This window comes from Eriocheir sinensis, unplaced genomic scaffold (assembly GCF_024679095.1).
Source record: "Eriocheir sinensis breed Jianghai 21 unplaced genomic scaffold, ASM2467909v1 Scaffold249, whole genome shotgun sequence".
NCBI lineage: Eukaryota > Metazoa > Arthropoda > Malacostraca > Decapoda > Varunidae > Eriocheir > Eriocheir sinensis.
In genome coordinates this window covers 325,001-335,000 of record NW_026111553.1, presented here as the reverse complement: position 1 = coordinate 335,000, position 10,000 = coordinate 325,001, and the positions used below count along the sequence as shown (strand labels likewise).

Genomic DNA, 10,000 nt, shown 5'->3' with positions numbered 1-10,000 from the left:
TTACTACTACCAATACAATTACTACTACCTCTTAATATTACTTATTGCTACTACTACTACTACTACTACTACTACTACTACTACTTCTACTACTGTTGGTGCTTCTATTACTGCTACTACTACTACCATTACTGCTATCACTATTACTAGTACTACTACTACTACTACTACTACTACTACTACTACTTTTACTACTACTACTACTTTTACTACTACTACTTTTACTACTACTACTTTTATTACTACTACTACTACTACTACTACTACTACTACTACTACTACTACTATTACTACTACTGCTACTGCTATTACTCTTACTACTATCACTGCTACTACCACTACTGCTACTACTATTGCTACTACTGCTACTACTACTGCTATTTTTTTTTTATATGTAATTATTTTTTTTAACCGGGCCTCCATCTATTAGAGTTGCGTTGTGAGCGGTATATTCTCTCATATCCTTTCACAAAGCAATTCATTGGCCCCACCCCGCCAATGACTGTGGCCGACAACCATCTTTATTTAATATTACAAACTTTACTAAACATTTTATTTTTAAGCTAACAGAGCTTGTGGTTGATACGACTATCAACCACCGTCGCCTCAAAGTCCAGGTCAGCAATGCGGGTGGTTTTGGGTGCAGGTGACCTGGTTCCTCTCAGGCAGACCAAGGCTGACCTCAGGAGGGAGAAGGACAGCCTGCATCTCATCCAGGCGACCACACTGCTTATTGCTACTAATGCTACTGCTACTACTACTATTGCTACTACCACTACTGCTACTACTACTACTGCTACTACCACTACTGCTACTACTATTGCTACTACTGCTACTACTACTACTACTACTACTACTACTACTACTACTACTACTACTACTACTACTACTACTACTACTACTACTGCTGCTATTACTACTACTGTTACTACTGCTGCTATTACTACTACTGCTACTACTACTACTACTGCTACTACTGCTACTATTACTACTGCTACTACCACTACTACTACTACTACTACTATTACTATTACTATTACAACTACTACTACTACTACTTCAGCTACTGTTGTTACTTCTACCACTGCTGCTACTACTACCATTGCTGCTACTACTACTACTGTTACTACTGCTGCTATTACTACTACTGCTACTACTACTACTACTGCTACTACTGCTACTACTACTACTGCTACTACCACTACTACTACTACTACTACTATTACTATTACAACTACTACTACTACTACTTCAGCTACTGTTGTTACTTCTACCACTGCTGCTCCTACTACCATTACTGCTACTACTACTACGCTAGATAACTACATGTTTCCTTTTAATAATGTTTCTGATGAAGATTTGATGGATGTTTTTAATTTCGATGAAATATTCAGGCAAGAAATTTATGAAAGCTTTGATCCCTTAAGTTTGCAAGATAACAATTATAACAATGATATCGATGTCAATCAGTTTTATATAAGATCTAGAAACATTAACTTTCCTAAATCTGAATATATTTTTCCTGATAATTTATCTTCTCTTTGTAACAATAGTGATTTTAATTTATTAACACTGAATGTAAGATCCATATCCACCAATTTCCAATATTTCAAAGACACTGTACTGTCTGACAATGTAATTTATGACGTGCTTGGTTTCACTGAAACCAGGCTCGACGCAGGCATTTCTACATTGTATTCTTTGACAGCATATGAAATGTTCACAAATAACAGGAACAGGTATGGTGGGGGTGTGGCTGTTTACGTCTCGAACAGGTACACAGGTCATAAAGTAATTGAATTCAGTCGAATGGAAACATTTATTGAGAGTGTGGCAGTGGAAGTAAAATTTAATGGTAAAATATTTTTATTTATATGTATATATAGACCTCCTCAAGGTAATGTGAATAATTTTCTTAATGTTCTCAATGAAATTTTAACTACTGCAAAAGATAAAAATCCTAGTGAAATATTTATTTTGGGAGATTTAAATATGAATTTATTACATAATAATGACGATAACATTCAGGACCTTATGAATTTAATGTATAGTTATTCCCTGTTTCCACTTACAACCCTGCCAACACGAGTTACGGCCACATCCGCCACCCTTATAGATCACATTTGGTCCACATGTGTTGAGAACAACGTAGGAAATTATGTAATCAAAAGTCAAAACTGATATTACTGATCATTTTCCAGTGATATCTTTATTCAAATGTAATAATATTCCATCTCCTCCCACATTCATAACGAAAAGAACGTTCACCCAGGAAGCTTTAGACACATTTAGTGCTGCACTTTCTCACACAGATTGGTCTGATGTCATAAACTGTACATGTCCTAACAACTCCCATAATCTATTTTACAACAATTTCAAAACAAATTATGATAATTGCTTCCCTAAGAAAACAATTAAAGTTAGTAACAAAAATAATCGCAGTCCACACATTACTCCAGCATTAAAGAAGAGCATTAGAGAAAAACATAGACTTGAAAAACTAGCATATAAATGGCCTTTAACTTTTTGAGAGCAATATAGGGCTTTCAGAAATAGACTAACATCACTTTTAAAAGAAGCAAAGACGAAGTATCACCAAGACCAACTATTAGCTAGCCCAGGCAACCCTAAGTCTCACTGGAAGTCAATAAATAACTTATTAGGTAGATCTACAGATGGTAAAAACAGTGAAATTGAGCTACGATCAATTTGTTATAACATTCCAGATAAATTTAATGAACATTTTTTGAAAGCAAGTCAGCAAGCAGCAGAAACTGTAGGTAATGAATTTTTAAATTATTTACACAACTCTCCCAATTTTTCTATGTATTTATTTCCTGCCACAAACTTAGAAATTGAAAAATATATTACGGCATTTAAAACTTCTTCCTCCGGATTTGATGATATTTCCCCAATTGTTTTGAAACGCACAGCTAATAATATATCCATTCCATTAACACACATAGTGAATCTGATGTTAAAAACTGGAATATTTCCGGATGCACTTAAAAAAGCCAAAGTTGTACCACTACTTAAATCAGGCAGTAGATCCGATATTAAAAACTATAGACCTATTTCAATACTTCCAGTATTTAGCAAGGTTTTTGAAAAAGTTATTACTTCCCGTCTTGTAATTTTTTTTTTAAACAATAATCTACTCACAGACTACCAGCATGGGTTTAGGGCAGGTCGTTCCACAGAAACAGCTATTTTACAGTTCATATCTAATGTATATCAGTATTTAGAAAAGAAACATTATTTAATTGGAATATTTTTAGATTTATCTAAGGCATTCGATACACTGAATCACAAAATTTTATTGAGTAAGCTAAGTCACTATGGCGTTAGAGGTATTCCCTTAAAACTATTTGAAAGTTATTTAACCAATAGGTCACAAGCTGTATATTGCAACGCCACGTATTCTTTTAGGGCAATCAACAAGGGTGTACCGCATGGGTCAATATTAGGACCGATACTCTTTCTCATCTATATAAACGACATTGTTAATGTAAGTTTTAAATTCAAATATGCGATTTATGACGACGATACAAATCTTTTATTAGATAATGTAAACATTAACGATCTTCATATAAATTTAGTTACAGAACTAGAAAAAAATAATTATTGGACTACAATTAATGAATTGAGTCTGAATATTGCAAAAACTAATTACATATTTTTTTCAAAATCGTTCATTACAATATAACATTCCTCCTATAGCCATAGAGGGAAACACATTAGACAGAGTAAATTTCACAAAATTTTTGGGTGTTTACATAGATGAGAATATGAATTGGAATCAACATATTTCATTTGTCACAAATAAATTAGCAAGGATGTGCGGTATGTTATACAGAGTCCGCAATAATCTCACACCTGAATCCCTCACTAGTATTTATTACACACTTTGTTATCCCCATCTCACCTATTGTGTATCAGTCTGGGCCTGTACTTGGCAGTCCTTCATTAAGAGAATATCAGTAGCTCAAAATAAAAATTTTAGGTGTATATTCTATATGAGTAGGTTTGAGTCAACACGAAATATAATTAATACACAAAATTTTCTTAGTTTTCCAAATATTCATAAATATTTTTTATTGTTAATCATTTACAAGTGCCTTACACAGTATTGTGGAGGTCAGCCTTTCAGACTGGTACACACATCATACAACATTCGAGGTAATGATATCAATCTCATATGTCCACAGTTCAGAACTTCTCTCTTTAAGCACAGTATATTATACTCAGGTCCCCAAATGTGGAATTCATTGCCTCTACATATTAAGACTCTTCTCAATCATATAAATTTATCCATTTTTAAAAAATCTGTGAAAACTTATTTATATAATTGTCAAAATAGTAATCAAATGTAGTGTGGTATGAACTTAGTTTCACAAGTATAATGTTTATTATTATTATTATTATTATTATTATTATTATTATTATTATTATTATTATTATTATAATTGATATTGTAATTGTTATTCTCAGCAACATATTATTATAATTATTCTTATTGTTCTATACGTTAGTTAATAATATATTAGGTACCAATTTTGTGCCAATGTAAACATTAAATAAAATAATATAATTCCATGTCTGTCGGGAAGCTGGCTATTTGACAGGCTGTGCCATTGCCATGTTTTATGTTATGTTTATATATAACAATATTCTTATATTTTAAAGGCAATAAATATTTACTTACTTACTTACTTACTTACTTACTTACACACACACACACACACACACACACACACACACACACACACACACACACACACACACCTTGATTGGCAGAGCGAGATAAAAGTTCATTTATTCTTAAACGTATCATCGGGCTCCCATCACGGCTATTTGCCAAGGTCACAGAAAAGACTAACCGGTTTTCAGTCATAATAGTAGTAGTAGTAGTAGTAGTAGTAGTATATACAGGGGCCTTGTCCGCCCTCGTATGGAGTATGCATCTCACGTGTGGGGGGCTCCACTCACACAGCTCTACGTATTGGACAGAGTGGAGTCAAAGGCTCTTCGTCTCATCAGCTCTCCTCCTCTTACTGATAGTCTTCTTCCTCTTAAATTCCGTCGTGATGTTGCCTCTCTTTCTATCTTCTATTGTTATTTTCACGCTAACTGCTCTTCTGAACTTGCTAACTGCATGCCTCCCCCCCTCCCGCGGCCTCGCCTCACACGACTTTCTAATCAAGCTCATCCCTATACTGTCCAAACCCCTTATGCAAGACTTAACCAGCATCTTCTCTCTTTCATCCTTCACGCTGGTAAACTCTGGAACAATCTTCCTTCATCTGTACTTCCTCCCGCCTACGACTTGAACTCTTTCAAGAAGAGGGTGTCAGGACACCTCTCCTCCCGAAATTGATCGTTTTTTTGGCCACTCCTATGTACTCTGTTCGGGAGCAGTAAGTAGCGGGCTTTTTTTTTCATTATTGTATTGTTTCTTCACGCCCTTGAACTGTCTCCTTTTCTGTAAAAAAAAGTAGCAGTAGTAGTAGTAATAGTAGTAGCAATAATAATAATAGTAGCAGTAGTAGTAGTAGTAGTAGTAGTAGTAGTAGTAGTAGTAGTAGTAGTAGTAGTTGTAGTAGTAGTAATAGCAATAGTAATAGTAGTAGTAGTAGTAGTAGTAGTAGTAGTAGCGGTAAAAGTAGTAGTAATAGTTGTAGTACTAATAGTAGTAGTAGTAGTAGTAGTAGTAGTAGTAGTAGCGGTAAGAGTAGTAGTAATAGTAGCAGTACTAATAGTATTAGTATTTTTTTTTTTATACAACAAAGGAGACAGCTCAAGGGCACAAAAAAAAAAAAATAATAAAAAAAGCCCGCTGCTCGCTGCTCCCAAAAAAGAATCAAAAGAGGTGTCCGAAAGAAAGGTCAATTTCGGGAGGAGAGGTGTCCTGATACCCTCTTTTGAAAGAGTTCAAGTCGTAGGCTGGAGGAAATACAGATGAAGGAAGATTGTTCCAGAGTTTACCAGCGTGAGGGATGAAAGAGTGAAGATGCTGGTTAATTCTTGCATAAGTAGTAGTAGTAGTAGTAGTAGTAGTAGTAGTAGTAGTAGTAGTAGCATTAGCATTAGCAGTAGTGGCGGGATTTGTGGTGGTGGTAGTAACTCCAAGATCACCAAAGAATAAAATAAAAGTATGACTGACCTTTCTGTCGCGTCCTTGCATGGTAATTCTGGCCTGCTCTACTCATGTGCCTGTGTGTTTGACTGTCCTTGTGCCACGACACTCTGCTGGACGGGAAAACGATCATTAATAAACAGTACCATTGAAGGATACAGTTAGAAAACTAAAGGAACGTATAGGATAAGGTGGTCATGGCAGCAATGGTAAAGATGGTAATAATGATGGTAATAATGGGAATAAAAATAAAAATAATAATGATAATAGTAGTAGTAGTAGTAGTAGTAGCAGTAATAATAATAATAATAATAATAATAATAATAATAATAATAATAATAATAATAATAATAATAATAATAATAATAATAAAAGTAATTACAAAACAGAAAACTAAATTAAACACACACACACACACACACACACACACACACACACACACTGATGACAAACAAACTAAGAAGAGTGACAAAAAATAAAGGAGAGAGAGAGAGAGAGAGAGAGAGAGAGAGAGAGAGAGAGAGAGAGAGAGAGAGAGAGAGAGAGAGAGGTGGTTTCAGTAATCTGTTTGTAAAGCATCTGAGTGAAGCCATCTCCTCTCAGATAGACAGTTTTGCTTCAGGCCCGGCCGGTCCACTGGGCGGACCTCCTCCTCCTTCCAAGGATTGGGTAAGACGCATTGATGAAGGCCGGACACACTTCCGTGGTAATTCTGGATATTGCTGGAGCCTTGACAGGGTTTGGCACGCGGGGCCTGCTTGAGAAGCTTCGCGCCGAAGGTGTCCAGGGCGCCACTGATGCTGCTCAAGATTACCCAGGAGGACCCTTCCAGGTGGTGATCAACGGCAGTCATCAAGGCCTCACCAGTGATGGCCTCTAGTTCCAGGTTCCGTTTACCCAATCCCAGGAACATATATATCGACGATCTCCTCCGGCAGCTATCGGCAGTGTCAGCGTATGCCGATGACTGCACACTCCTGCTCCTACTGCCGCCCCGACAGCCAGCGCCGGTCGAGGAGATCAACAGGCAGCTCAGCCCAGTGGACAGTGGAGGAGTGGCAGGTCACCTCGCCCTGGAGTAGCACGGCATGGTCATCTCACGGTCCCTAGACGCTCTCGAGCAGTCTCAGGCGAGCTGTGCCCGGAGGCAAGAGTCTGCCCTCCAGGGCCAAATACACGAAGGTCCTGGAGGATCAGGACCAAAAGCCTGCCTGACTCCACGTCCGAGCTTTGCCCGCCAGGCCTCCCCGCGAGTCTCTGCCCTGCGACGAGTAGCGGGATCCCCGACCCACGGGGCATCCTCACTCTCTTTCAAGGCACAGATACGTCCGTATTCGAGTACGGTGCCTGTGCTGGATGACGAGTGCTGCCACCCACGCAGAGGTTTTCGACGCAGTGCAGCGACGAGCACTGCGTCTGGTGGAGGCCAGAGTACCTGAGGGAGCCGTCTACCGTGACATCGCTGAGCACCGCCGTGATGTCTCAGCATTGGTGGTGTGTCACAAAGCCCAGGTGCAGGGGGTTCCTCACCTCAGCGCTTTGAGGCTCCTCCACGCGCTGCTCAGACTCACATTTTCCAGGCAAACAGCGCACATATACAGCCAGGACCACACGCCTGTGGAACATGTTCACGGCAGCCACTTCAAGTGGAGAACATGAGCACGCAGCAGGTAAAGCTGGCTGCTCACAGGTGGCGGAGGGACACCCAAGTGCGCTAGTGCTATAAACCACATAAATATGAAGGACAAACCGACACTATTCCATATTGTTTTTACGTTTTTCTTTACTTTTTCGTATTTTGTATTTGTATGTTTGTATGTTTCCAAACATTCGACAATTCAATTTGTCCCATACGCAGGCTCTTGGGAATAATTATACCTAAAAAGTGTATTCTGAGGCCCTTTTTTGTAAAAATTTGTTTAAATAAAAAAAAAAGAGAGAGAGAGAGAGAGAGAGGTGCCAGAGGGCCTTCACGAGTGCCACGGCTCCATCTGTGAACGCTCTCACGGTGAGGTGGGCGTTAGGGGCAATGAACACCAGCAGGGAAGGTGGCGGCTCATGCCTGGGTGCGTCGCTTAATTCTGCCCTAGTCATATCCGCCTGAGCACAACACAAACATGCTAGACATTAGGCGAGATAATGCTTTAGGATAGGCGACCAAGACAGTAGGGTTGGTTCTTAGCATGGAGACAATTTCCTCCCCTTTGTCTTATGTATACCAGTGTATATCTTGATGTTTAAATAAAGAGAGAGAGAGAGAGAGAGAGAGAGAGAGAGAGAGAGAGAGAGAGAGAGAGAGAGAGAGAGAGAGAGAGAGAGAGAGAGAGAGAGAGAGAGAGAGAGAGAGAGAGACACACACACACACACACACACACACACACACACACACACACACACACACAGCGGCTCATTTAAACTTCCCAAAACACCCGAAAATTACCCCAATCAGTGTTGGTGCTTTTTTTCAATAACCAATAAAAAAAATGGTTTTTTTTTAATATATATATATATATATATATATATATATATATGTATATATATATATATATATATATATATATATATATATATATATATATATATATATATATATATATATATATATATATATATATATCCTGCTGAGTGACTTAAAAGTTCCATGGGTTACTTTAAGTTTAAGTGTTTACGGCTCTTAAGTCTGAGCACAGTCAAGGATTCAGACACATGCCTGTTCAATACATGTTTGTGGATGGTGCAGGACCAGGTTTAGGACAGACAGAGTTGCCTGAGGCTGCCATTTTCATGACAGCATATTATTACCATAGAGAAGAATATCGAATTTTATTCTGTTACGGTTTGGTTGCTAACCTTGGTTGTTATTATGATACATTGCCTGCCAAGTTAGTAAAGACTAAAGGAGGATGATTTTTTACCTAGTAAAAAACATATGGCAAGTTGGCAACATTTCCGCAAGAGGATATAATAATGTAGGATTTTTTTAGTATATACTTTGAAGAGAATAAATAAATCATTGCACATGAATAGGTTGTTTTATTTTACCATCTTTGGAGCACATCATTTAACTTATGGAATGCTTTTAGTCAAAAATAAAATAATAATAAAAATAATGATTTTTATTAAAAAAAAATCAATGATTTAATCATATGATTAAATCAATTTGATTTAACCATTGCCAATACTGACCCCAATACACGACTCCTGACCTCTGCAGTGTCCACAACCTGACCTCATATCACCCAGGACCCCGTGATCTCAAATAACCCTGACTCACCAAAAGCTTAGTTAGTTACCGGAACAACAGATGACAACCGTCCCCGCCCACCTATGGAAGCACACTGAAGCAGGTGGCCGGGCGGGAAACACCTGTGGACAGTCTCACCTTGAGGGAAGTTCGGCCGGGTTTATATTAATTTCCTATTTTCTTGGTGTTATCGCTTTTATGTTATTTATTGCTTTGTTCTTTTGTTATTATTTCTAGGTGACTTTAGTTTTCAGAGGTGTATATATTTGTTTATCGTTTTCAAGAGGGAACGCGTACGTTAGCCTATTGTAGTATGTTCTCCAATTACTCGATTCCTTGTTTTCACAGTTCATGGCTGTTATTTCATCTATTAACATATTATTGTTTTATTTTATTCAGGGTTGGCCGAATTAGATCATGATGATTTAAATCAGTGATTTAAATCAAGATTTAAATCAAACGATTTAAAAAAAAATCATTGATTTAAATCAGTTATTTACTTCTGCCCAAACCAACATGTAATGTAAAGGAAAAATATATAAAAAAAAAAACATACTAACACCTGCTTTATATATTCCTGAGGAATAGAACACTACAAGCTTCCTTTTACAATACAAAAA

At 37.6% G+C, this 10,000-nt stretch overlaps 1 protein-coding gene across 1 annotated transcript in view; it reads right to left on the bottom strand.

The window, feature by feature from the left end:
• Window positions 1–6,250, bottom strand: part of LOC126991170 (uncharacterized) — a 79,221-nt gene extending 72,971 nt beyond the window's left edge. The window contains exon 1 of the mRNA XM_050849929.1: window positions 6,164–6,250. The gene's annotated coding sequence lies outside the window, so the exon portion shown is untranslated. The remainder of the gene's footprint in view (window positions 1–6,163) is intronic.
• Window positions 6,251–10,000: the final 3,750 nt, after the last annotated feature.